Source organism: Pelobates fuscus, chromosome 11, assembly GCF_036172605.1.
Source record: "Pelobates fuscus isolate aPelFus1 chromosome 11, aPelFus1.pri, whole genome shotgun sequence".
NCBI lineage: Eukaryota > Metazoa > Chordata > Amphibia > Anura > Pelobatidae > Pelobates > Pelobates fuscus.
In genome coordinates, this window is record NC_086327.1 from 62,651,418 (window position 1) to 62,664,025 (window position 12,608).

Below are 12,608 nucleotides of genomic sequence, written 5' to 3' on the forward strand. Positions count from 1 at the left end.
CTACCGAAGGAGGTTTAAATACACTTGGTTTCCTTACAGTAACCTTGTGGGGAAATACTGTATAAAAGAAGCAGCTGTACCATTAAACCTTCAGTTCTACTTGACCCTCAACTTGCAGCCTCATCTAGTGTTTGGAGGGGATTGCTATACTCTGTATACTCCCTTAGTTTCACTGAGCTCTTGTAAGAGCTGTTCCTGCTTTGCTCTCTGAAGGAAGAGAGGTTCACCCACTGGAGCCTTGTTGTAGGTCCAGGGTGGGTAGGAGACGGCGAGACCCTAACCAAGCTCCGGCGGTTCATGGGGTCTGCAGTGCTTATTGTGTCTGGTTCGGTGCTGATTGTCCTTGGTAAGCAGTAGGAGCATCCGTTGGCGGTCCAACTCTCAGCTAGCCTGTGGCAACCGTAACAACCCCTTCCCGTCTCATTGCAGATTTTTGGCTGACATCAGCTAATCTAATGGCTAGTGTAGGGCTCACCTTTTGGGGCTTTCCTTGACGTGGCAGGTGAGCTTATATGTAAATGGCCATTAGAATAAAACTAAAGAGCCTCCATTTTGTTTAAATTTACATCGGGATTTAGGCCAGAGCGCTTCTCTTTGTTTTTAATGTATATATACACTGCTCAAAAAAGTAAAGGGAACACAAAAATAACATCCTAGATCTGAATGAATTAAATATTCTTCTGAAATACTTTGTTCTTTACATAGTTGAATGTGCTTGTTACATCACTGTTGTCCCCTGTTATGAAAGCCCTATTTTGTCGCATACTTTTGGTACTTTGGACACTGTTCTGACTGATTTACAGTCCTCGTATGGTCCAGCACGAACCCGCTATGTAAGCCTATAGGTGGCCGCCATTTCGGGACTTTGCACGTGTTCGCGGCCATCTTACCTACAATCAGCGGTGGTTGCCCATGGCCATCTGGAACTAAAAACGGAGACACACACAGGCGAACACCGCTGAGACCTCCAGGATCACATAACTTAGTGCTGGACGTACCGAACTATTCACCGTTCCGTAAGGCACTTGCCCTGCACATGGAGAATACAGCGACCCCAGGGATGACTACGGAAGGCAAAGGGTTGTGGAGTTTTACCGTCCGAATGAAGACCGACCACAAGGCCTAAACGTATGGAACTATTTTCGGCTGGAAAGTCCGTGCGGTCGGTCCAAACTGTAGAAGCTCCTAACTTCCGAACCGCTCATCCGAACGGGCCAGTTTTTGGATATGTTGGCCTCCCGAACAAGATCTATCTAGCGATGCAGGATGTAGGGGTGTACCCCCTGGTTTTAGGGTACATCCAGAATATGGACAAAAGTATGTGTAACATAATTGCGTTACTTGGTTATCTGAGGGGAGGGGACATGTGGGTTGAACCCAATATGTGATTGGGTATTTTATGCCTCCCCTTGGGAGTGTCCCCTTTGTGTGTATTTACAATAAAAAGCAGGCTGGGCACCCCAGTCCTCAGTTCTTATTTTGACCCTCAATTCGCAGCCTCGACTCGTTTTGTGTGGGGAAAGGGTATCCTAGCTGCACCATAGCTAGGGGGAGATTCTACACTTACAGGTCTCTACCGAGTATCGCTCCATTCAACTCTTCAAGCCCGGGAACCAGGACATCCAAGCGATCAAACCTCCTGCTAGCCTGGAGGCAATCGTAACAATTGGGGGTCTAGCAGCGGGATCATCCTGGAATTCCTAGAAGAGGTACAGAACGGATGGAGAGTAACTACGACAAATTGAAGCGCACCACGCTAAAGGACTTACTTGAGAGCCGAGGGGGACACGCGAACAGCCGCCCAAGGAGAGAGCTAATCGCAGAACTAACCGAAATGGACCAGAGTTTTACCATGGCCGAAGCCACAGCCACTTGCACCGATGAGAAAACCCGGTTGGTCAGGGAGAGGCTGCCCCTGTATGGGCCGAACCCTTCCGTGGAACTCATACGGCAATTAATGGCCGAAGCCGAGGCAGATGTCGAAAGGACCAGAGCCTATGAACACAAAATGAGACTCGCCGACCGAACCCCCCCGGAGGCAACGGGAGTTCCAAAGATTCCTTTCGCAGCATTTAAGCCGTTTGTGGAAAGTGAAATGGGGATTGACGAGTTCTTGGCCGATTTTGAACGGCAATGTGCACTACACCAAATCCCCGCCACAGCTTGGCCAAAGATACTAGCCGGGAAACTGGCGGGTAGAGCTATGGAGGCTTTTCGGACTCTCAGCACCGAGGAAGCGGAGCAATACCAGACGGTAAAGGACACCCTACTGAGGAGATATGCAGTAACTCCCGACACTTATCGCAGACAATTCCGCAACACCAGTAAGAAAGTAAATGACACCCATGCTGAATGGGCTCACCGCATGCGGAGGGCGGCCACCCACTGGATGAATGGGTGCCGTGCCGTTACCGCAGCCGAAGTGTTGGAACTGTTTTTATTAGAGCATTTTTATGACGGGTTGGCGCCAAAGGACAGAGAGTGGGTAAAGGATCGGCGTCCGAGCGATCTCAATGTGGCAGCCCGACTAGCTGATGAACATCGGGACGCTCAAGTTCACGAATACCACCACTCTCGAATAGCCGCCCGGCCCGAACCCCGAGAGACCCCTAGACCGAACCCCCGACCCGAGTTTCGTACCCCAGTACCGGCCGGACCTACTCGCTATGCCGGGCCACCCAGCCAGTACCCCCAAGAACGTACCCGCCCCACTTGCCACAAATGCAAGCAGCCGGGGCACTTCATTTCCAACTGCCCCCTAAACAACAACCCCCCGGGTAACAACCGCCCCGCCCGTGCTTTTTGTGTAGACCAAGAAAATACTATGGAAGAGTATCTGGGACCATTGCATGAAGCTAACCCCATGTATGCCGCAACCGACAACCGACAGCACCATCGACAGGAGGTACTGTTGGAGGGCCGCCCGGCACAAGGATTGAGAGACACCGGGGCCACCATCACTCTGGTCCAGGGGAAGCTCGTACCAACGCATAAACGCTCCACAGACACGGTGGCGGTCCGAGTGGCTGGAGGGGACATATACAAATTACCCACAGCAAAAGTACATCTTGATTGGGGTGCGGGAAAAGGACTTGTAAGGGTGGGGATCATGGACAGTTTACCCGCTGAGGTCTTACTGGGCAACGACCTGGGGCCTATGACTTCGGCATTTGCCCCCTCCTATAACTCCGAGGCATATCCGGTTATCACCCGGTCCCAGGCAGGACGGACTCGAGAGGCTTCACCGGTGCGGGAGACTCAGGTAAGACCGATCCCGACTGTACCTAACTTCCCTGCCCCATTACCCTGGGATACCCCTACCGCCTTCGAGGCTGAGACTAAAACTGACCCCACTCTCCAGAAATACAGAGAGAGAGCCGACACTGGGACAGGGGGATCCGACCAAGAGATATTTGTATGGGAACAGGGGAGACTGTACCGACAGACGGAAAAGAAAGGGAACCATAGGAGGCAGTTAGTAATCCCTCACAAATATCGACGAGATATCCTCCGGATAGGTCACGACATTCCCCTAGCCGGACATTTGGCAGTAACCCGGACCCTTAAACGTATCACCCATACCTTCTTTTGGCCAGGGGTACATACCGATGTGCGTGCGTATTGCAGTACGTGCGAAGTGTGCCAGAGGGTCGGCAAAAGAGGAGACTACCCCAAGGTACACCTCATAAATATGCCCCTCATCGAAGAACCGTTCAGTAGAGTGGCCATTGACCTGATAGGACCCCTCGCCACTCCCAGCCCCTCCGGGAAACGATATATCCTCACTATTGTGGATTACGCTACCCGCTACCCGGAGGCGGTGGCTCTGTCTAATATCCAGGCAGACACGGTAGCCAATGCGCTGGTGCAAGTCTTCTCTCGTGTAGGATTTCCCCGAGAAATCCTGTCCGACCGAGGCACCCAGTTCACGGCGGAACTAACGCAACAGCTGTGGCAGGTCTGTAAAATAAAATCCCTACTCAGTTCCCCATATCACCCCCAAACCAACGGACTATGCGAGAGGTTTAACGGGACCCTTAAACAAATGTTAAAGACCTTTACCCAGGAATATAGAGACTGGGAACGTTTCTTACCGCACCTCCTATTCGCTTAACGGGAGGTGCCGCAGGAAACTACCGGATTCTCCCCGTTCGAACTGCTGTATGGACGCAAGGTCCGGGGCCCCCTAGACCTGATCCGAGAGCATTGGGAGGGGGAGACGGAGAACACGGGGGTCCCCATCATACCATATGTCCTAGAGCTTAGGGACCGCATGGAGCAGCTAGCCAGGTCGGTCCGGGCTAACCTCCAGGCGGCCCAGAGGCGACAGAAAGTCTGGTATGATAGAGGAGCAAGGAAAAGGAGCTTTGAGATAGGGCAAAAAGTAATGGTTCTTAAACCCGTCAAAACAGATAAATTGCAGGCAGCCTGGCAGGGCCCCTACCAAATAGTAGAGAAAAAAGGAGATACCACTTACGTGATTGCCAGCTGCCACGACCCGAGCCTAAGGAAACTATTCCATATTAACATGTTGAAAGCATATCTCCAATGCCCCGAAGATGTGCTGGCCATCTGTAGTCCCGCAGCCGAAGACCCCGATAACTTGCCCATTCCCGACTTACTTACCCAGGACAACCCGGCCGATATAGTGGGCCAAGTACAGATAGGCGAGCGGCTTAACCCAGTAGAGAGGGAGCAATTGCAGCAATTGCTCCGAGAAAAACAGGCAATGTTCTCCCAAAAGCCAGGATTCACCAATCTAGCCACCCACCAGGTAGATACCCCCGGACAGCAACCCTTGAGGCAGGCCCCCTACCGCATCCCCGAGGCGGTCAGAGCGGGGATGAAACAAGAAATCACGGAAATGCTGAACCTAGGGGTCATTGAGTCCTCCGATAGTCCCTGGGCATCCCCGGTAGTACTAGTACCCAAAAAAGACGGTACTACCAGATTCTGTGTGGACTATCGGAAACTTAATGATAAAACTGTGACAGACGCCTACCCCATGCCCAGGGTAGACGAGCTACTGGATCGCATAGCCCAGGGGAACTACCTAACTACCATTGACCTGTGTAAAGGTTACTGGCAGATTCCCCTGGCCAGGGAGGCTATCCCCAAGTCGGCATTCGTCACCCCGTTTGGCCTATATCACTTCAAGGTTATGCCATTCGGGATGAAAAATGCCCCGGCCACGTTCCAGCGCTTGGTGGATAGACTCCTTGATGGCTTCCAGGGTTTCGCCTGTGCATACCTGGACGACATAGCGATCCATAGCGCGTCCTGGGAGGAACACCTAACCCACGTAGGGCTGGTCTTAGATCAGATTCGGGCCGCCGGCCTGACTCTGAAACCAGAGAAGTGCCATTTTGGCATGGCCGAAATGCAGTATCTGGGTCATAGGGTGGGGTGCAGGAAGCAACGACCAGAACCTACTAAAATAGAGGCAGTTGCAAATTGGCCCACCCCCGCCACCAAGACACAAGTACTAGCCTTTTTAGGTACCGCAGGGTACTATCGGAAGTTTGTGCCTGACTATAGCGCCATTGCCAAACCCCTGACAGACTTGACAAAGAAAAACCTTCCTCGACAGGTCCTGTGGTCTCCCCACTGTGAAATAGCGTTTCAAACTTTAAAAACTGCTCTTGTGAATGCTCCCGTGTTGGCCGCCCCAGCCCCTAACAAACGTTTTATCGTTCACACAGACGCTTCCATGTTCGGGCTGGGAGCCGTCCTCAGCCAAGTAGGCGAAGACGGAGGGGAACACCCTATTGCCTACATCAGTCGTAAGCTCCTGCCACGCGAAGTTAGCTATGCCGCCGTGGAAAAGGAGTGCTTGGCACTGGTGTGGGCACTAAAGAAACTGACTCCTTATCTGTACGGGCAAGAATTCACTCTGGTTACGGACCACAATCCCTTGGTATGGTTAAACCGGGTCTCTGGAGATAATGGCCGACTGTTACGTTGGTGCTTGGCTCTACAACCATTTAATTTTACCATCACTTATCGACCCGGGAAACAGAATGGCAATGCCGATGGATTGTCCAGGCAAACCGATATCAGCCCAGCCTAACCAGAAGTCTGGACAGCCTTAGTCTACCCCGAAAAGGGGTCAGACGGTGTCTGCCAGAGTGTTCCACAAGGAGGGAGCACTGTTATATCACTGTTGTCCCCTGTTATGAAAGCCCTATTTTGTCGCATACTTTTGGTACTTTGGACACTGTTCTGACTGATTTACAGTCCTCGTATGGTCCAGCACGAACCCGCTATGTAAGCCTATAGGTGGCCGCCATTTCGGGACTTTGCACGTGTTCGCGGCCATCTTACCTACAATCAGCGGTGGTTGCCCATGGCCATCTGGAACTAAAAACGGAGACACACACAGGCGAACACCGCTGAGACCTCCAGGATCACATAACTTAGTGCTGGACGTACCGAACTATTCACCGTTCTGTAAGGCACTTGCCCTGCACATGGAGAATACAGCGACCCCAGGGATGACTACGGAAGGCAAAGGGTTGTGGAGTTTTACCGTCCGAACGAAGACCGACCGCAAGGCCTAAACGTATGGAACTATTTTCGGCTGGAAAGTCCGTGCGGTCGGTCCAAACTGTAGAAGCTCCTAACTTCCGAACCGCTCATCCGAACAGGCCAGTTTTTGGATATGTTGGCCTCCCGAACAAGATCTATCTAGCGATGCAGGATGTAGGGGTGTACCCCCTGGTTTTAGGGTACATCCAGAATATGGACAAAAGTATGTGTAACATAATTGCGTTACTTGGTTATCTGAGGGGAGGGGACATGTGGGTTGAACCCAATATGTGATTGGGTATTTTATGCCTCCCCTTGGGAGTGTCCCCTTTGTGTGTATTTACAATAAAAAGCAGGCTGGGCACCCCAGTCCTCAGTTCTTATTTTGACCCTCAATTCGCAGCCTCGACTCGTTTTGTGTGGGGAAAGGGTATCCTAGCCGCACCATAGCTAGGGGGAGATTCTACACTTACAGGTCTCTACCGAGTATCGCTCCATTCGACTCTTCAAGCCCGGGAACCAGGACATCCAAGCGATCAAACCTCCTGCTAGCCTGGAGGCCATCGTAACAGTGCTGACAACAAAATCAAACAAAAATAAAAAAATGGAAATCAAATTTTTCAACCCATGGAGGTCTGGATTTGGAGTCACACTTAAAATTAAAGTGGAAAAACACACTACAGGCTGATCCAACTTTGATGTAATGTCCTTAAAACAAGTCAAAATGAGGCTCAGGCCCTCAGACCAATCTCATGGAGTCTGTTTCTGACCATTTGAGCAGACACATACACATCTGTTGCCTGCTGGAGGTCATTTTGCAGGGTTCTGGCACTGCTCATCCTGTTCCTCCTTGCACATAGGCGGAGGTAGCGGTCCTGCTGCTGGGTTGTTGCCCTCCTACAGCCTCCTCCACGTCTCCTGATGTACTGGCCTGTCTCCTGGTAGCGCCTCCATGCTCTGGATACTACGCTGAAAGACACAGCAAACCTTCTTGCCACAGCTCGAAATGATGTGCCATCCTGGAGGAGCTGCACTACCTGAGCCACTTGTGTGGGTTGTAGACTCCGTATCATGCAACCACTAGAGTGAAAGCACCGCCAGCATTCAAAAGTGACCAAAACATCAGCCAGAATGCATAGAAACTGAGAAGTGGTCTGTGGTCACCACCTGCAGCACCACTCCTTTATTGGGGGTGTCTTGCTAATTGCCTGTTTCCACCTGTTGTCTATCCCATTTGCACAACAGCATGTGAAATTGATTGTCACTCAGTGTTGCTTCCAAAGTGGACAGTTTGATTTCACAGAAGTGTGATTGACTTGGAGTTACATTGTGTTGTTTAAGTGTTCCCATTATTTTTTTTGAGCAGTTATATATATATATATATATATATATTACCGTGTTCAGATAATTGAATTCATATTAATACATTGTATCATATTTTGTTCCCTATTTATTTAATTAGTTATTTAATTAGCATTTTCTCTTTTTGGTGTGGATAGTGCAGGCTTAAGTAGAGTTGGTTTGCCTATATGGAATGGAATGTCAACTATGTAATGACTCACTGTGGTAAGAAACTTTCCTGAATTACATCATTTATCTGAGGAATTACTAAAATATTTAGACGTTCTTAACCATGTGTGAGGTTGAGCACAGTAGCAAATAGATGATAGAAGCAAAAAAAGTAAAGGAATGTATCAAGTAGACATGGACTAATTACAAGTATTTTCAGCCTGGCTTTCATCTTAATTTTTCAGGTTAGATGGGTGATTGCCATAGGACAATAATACTTCTCCCTTTGGAATGTGTGGTATGATTACAACATTAACCATGTTTAATTAAAGAATGAGGAATGTCAAGAAAATAATTTATTTATTTTTGTCTTTTCATGTTTTTAATGTTTAACTATTTAATAGATAGGTATGTAAAAAACAATAAGATAGTCAGTGCTTTACAAATACTGATATAGTCCAATAGGCAGCTTAATCAGGAAAGATGGGGTCTCTCGTCCCATACAGGAGGGTCCCATACTCGTCCCGTTCACTCCTATCAGACCAGAGTCTCCAGGCGAATCTCTCACCCCCTCTACTCCTACGTCCTTGAGAGCATGGACTATTCCAAAAAGTATGGCTGAACTTAGGCTAAGGGGCATCCCCTTTCCAGTTACGGCTAGAAAGGCAGAACTCTACAGACTCTTGACCAATCAGGCCCTCGAGCCTAGGCCAGGCACTAGCTATCAAGGACAACCATCAGGCACTTGCACAGCCACTCAGGACACCCTTGCAGCAATAGGGGCCAACCTGCAGACCTTGAATAACAGGTTATCTAAGGTGGAGAGTGCCATCGCCTCCCCAGTTAACCTCCCTGACCTCTCAGTCCCCGTCCCAGCAGTCTCTGCTACAACACCACAATCCCCTATACATCCCCCTCCAGCACCTGCCACAGTTACGTCACCTTTTTGTGTCACCAGCACACTCCATCCCAGACTCCATTAGGAAAGAAATCCTAGATGGGAAGGATGTGTGTCTGGTGTCACTACTTATAGCCTCACAAGATGTGCTGGAGAACCGGGCATATAATTACGCGGATATCTCAGTGGTGCTTAAAACCAGATACCAGGCTTAACAAAAAACTATCAATACCACAGTTTGTAATAGACTTATTTGCTTGGTATATCCCCACAGAAGAGAGGAACTAGACCTCTATCTGCATAAAGTGGTGGATTTGGGCATCAAGTACAGGGGCTCATCTTTTTATGATTATCACAAAAAGTATCAGCAAAGGTGGCGACCCATCTGAAGCAGTTTAACATTAGAATTAACTGGTGTCAGATGGTGTAACGGAATGCGATAGTATAGTCCACGGTTTCCGTTGGTATCACAGGTAATCCACAGTCAGAGTTAGAAAGCAAGGAAATATTCCCAATCCTCCCAATAACCGGACGAAACACAGTTTGGGAGTCAACTAACTGGCTTTATTCACAGCTGGCATATTTATAAAGCTCCCCATGCAAGGGGTTTCCATACAGTGAATCCAGGGGATTTCTCCCATCATGCAATATAATTCTCCCAACAGGCTTTGCTGCACGAGAAGGATACTCCCACTAAAATGGACGATTAAGTGGATTATCCCCTCGTGCAGCAGAACTGACAATTTGTATTAAAATATGTTTTTTACGTTTTATTCGGCAGATTTATGTGACCGAACGTTCGGTAGATAGCTGGGATCTGTGCGCATCTTTTGGGAGAATACCGCTCAGCTCCCAGCTGAATTGACCGAACGCCGCATGAATTACGTTTAACCATCGAGTTCGGTTTAAAACTACCGAACACCGATGGGGAACACAATGTGATGAAAGCGGAACTCCAGAACGCTCTGGAAGTCCAGCGGTGTTCGTATCATTGAGTAGCCGTTTTTAGTACCAGGCGCTCGACGACCGAACACCGCTGGGGAGACAAAGGATCCAAGATGGCCGACCGCCGCATGGTCGGTAGTCGAACGACGGCCACCTAGGAGAGCCTTTAATCACCGATTGCAACATTGTTGCAATCGGTTAATGAGTGCCACACGACTCTAAGCGTGTGGTCTACCTGGGGAGCCCGTATTCGGTTGGCGAACGGCCCGGAGAGCCGCAATTCGTTAACCGAAGGGTTTGCTTGCTGGTAGCTTAGGGCTGCCAGCATGCGAACGGTCATAGATAATACACACACAATATAAAATATACAGTCCCCCCCCTTTCAGCTTATGGACAACCTTGCTATATCACAGTCCAGAAGTGGCTAGGTTTGCCACAATGCTCCCCCAGAACCAAGCCGGCATACACAGTCTGATCCCAACGGATCGGCTTGGGGATGTCCGGGGGAGTACTCACAGATCATTTTTCAAGTTCAGTCTGTCTAGATAACCCGTCGGCGTTACCGTTTTGTTTCCCTGGCCGGTAATGAATGGTGAAGTCGAAGGGCTGTAGCGCCAAGCTCCAGCGCAACAGCCTGGCATTGTCCCCAGCCACACGGTTCAGCCACACCAACGGGTTGTGATCTGTGAGTAAGGAGAAAGGTTGTCCATACAAATACGGCTGTAGCTTTTTAAGGGCCCACACCACGGCCAGGCATTCTTTCTCAATGGTGGCGTAGCTCACTTCACGGGGCAACAACTTTCGGCTCAAGTAAGCTACGGGGTGTTCTCCGCCATCTGCTCCCACTTGGCTCAGCACTGCCCCCAATCCAAACATTGAAGCGTCTGTGTGGACAAGAAATCTTTTAGTTGGATCAGGAGCAGTAAGTACAGGAGCATTAGTTAAAGCGGTTTTGAGTTGTTGAAATGCCTGTTCACACTCTGGGGCCCAGACAACCTGTCGGGGAAGGTTCTTTCTGGTCAGGTCCGTCAGGGGTTTGGCCAGGGCGCTGTAGTCGGGTACGAATTTCCTATAATACCCTGCAGTCCCTAGGAAAGCTAGCACCTGAGTTTTGGTCCTTGGGGTAGGTCACTTTGCCACGGCCTCAATTTTGTCTGGCTCGGGTCTCTGCTGCCCACACCCCACTCGGTGCCCCAGATACTGTACTTCAGCCATCCCTATGTGGCACTTACTGGGCTTTAAGGTTAACCCTGCCTCCCCAATACGATCCAAAATGGCCCCTATATGGTGTAGGTGTTCTTCCCAGGTCTGGCTAAATATGGCTATGTCATCTAAGTAGGCACAGGCATACTCTTGAAAGCCGTCCAGTAGCCGATCTACCATCCGCTGAAAGGTAGCCGGAGCGTTTTTCATTCCGAATGGCATGACCTTGAACTGATACAGGCCAAACGGAGTGACAAACGCCGACTTGGGGATGGCATCATCGGCTAGGGGAATTTGCCAGTATCCCTTACACAAATCAATGGTAGTGAGATACTGGCCCCGTGCCATCTTATCTAACAGCTCGTCTATCCGGGGCATCGGGTAGGCATCAGACACCGTTTTGTCGTTTAGCCTCCTGTAGTCGACAAAGAACCGGGTCGTGCCATCCTTTTTAGGTACCAGTACTACCGGCGATGCCCAGGGGCTATCTGAGGGTTCGATAACCCCTAGCTGTAGCATCTCGTCTATCTCTGCCTTCATATGGGTTCGGACTGACTCAGGGACCCGATATGGAGCCTGTCGCATAGGTAGCTGTCCCAGGGTTTCAACTCGGTGGGTGGCCAGCGGAGTGTACCCAGGCAAATTGGAGAAGGTAGCCCCTTTAGCCACAATCAGCTCTTGTACCTGTGCACGCTCTTGAGGGCTTAGCCGCTCCCCCAGCTGAACCCCTCGGGAGGGCTCTATCGGCTCCTCCGGTTTTAGTAGGTCAGGCAGGGGCAGATTCTCCTGATCCTCCGAGGCTGAGGCGCAGATCGCCGTCACATCCTCTACCCTCTCATGGTAAGGATGGAGCATGTTCACGTGGAGCATGCGTCTCTTCCCTACCCCTGAGCAGGGGCCAATCACATAGGTGGTGTCGCATCTCTGCTCTACCACCTGATATGGGCCTTGCCAGATGGCCTGCAGCTTGTCCGTGCGGACGGGCTTTAAAATCAAAACCTTCTGTCCCACCTGAAAGCTGCGGTCTCTGGCTCCCCTATCGTACCAGCGCCGCTGGCGTTGCTGGGCCGCCTGGAGGTTGGTGCGCACAGTCTGGGTCAGCGCCTCCAGACGGTCCCGGAACTCCAGTATGTATGATACGATAGGGGTTCCATCTGTGTTACTCTCTCCCTCCCAGTGTTCTCTAATCAAATTCAAGGGCCCCCGCACCCTCCTCCCAAACAGTAATTCGAACGGGGAGAATCCTGTCGATTCCTGGGGAACCTCTCTATATGCAAAGAGCAGGTGAGGTAGGAACCTCTCCCAGTCCTTGTGAGTTTCCCCAAATGTACGAAGCATCTGCTTCAGCGTACCGTTGAATCTCTCGCATAGGCCATTGGACTGGGGGTGGTAGGCGGAATTGACTATCGGCTTAATGCCACATACTTTCCACATATGTTGGGTGACCTCGGCAGTGAATTGGGTGCCCCGGTCAGATACTATTTCTTGGGGAAACCCCACTCAGGAGAATACCTTCATTAGGGCT

At 50.3% G+C, this 12,608-nt stretch overlaps 1 long non-coding RNA gene across 1 annotated transcript in view; it reads right to left on the reverse strand.

The window, feature by feature from the left end:
- Nucleotides 1–3,349, reverse strand: part of LOC134577388 (uncharacterized) — a 599,529-nt gene extending 596,180 nt beyond the window's left edge. The window contains exon 1 of the long non-coding RNA XR_010085998.1: nt 3,285–3,349. This is a non-coding gene — a long non-coding RNA (uncharacterized LOC134577388). The remainder of the gene's footprint in view (nt 1–3,284) is intronic.
- Between the last annotated feature and the right edge of the window lie 9,259 nt (nt 3,350–12,608).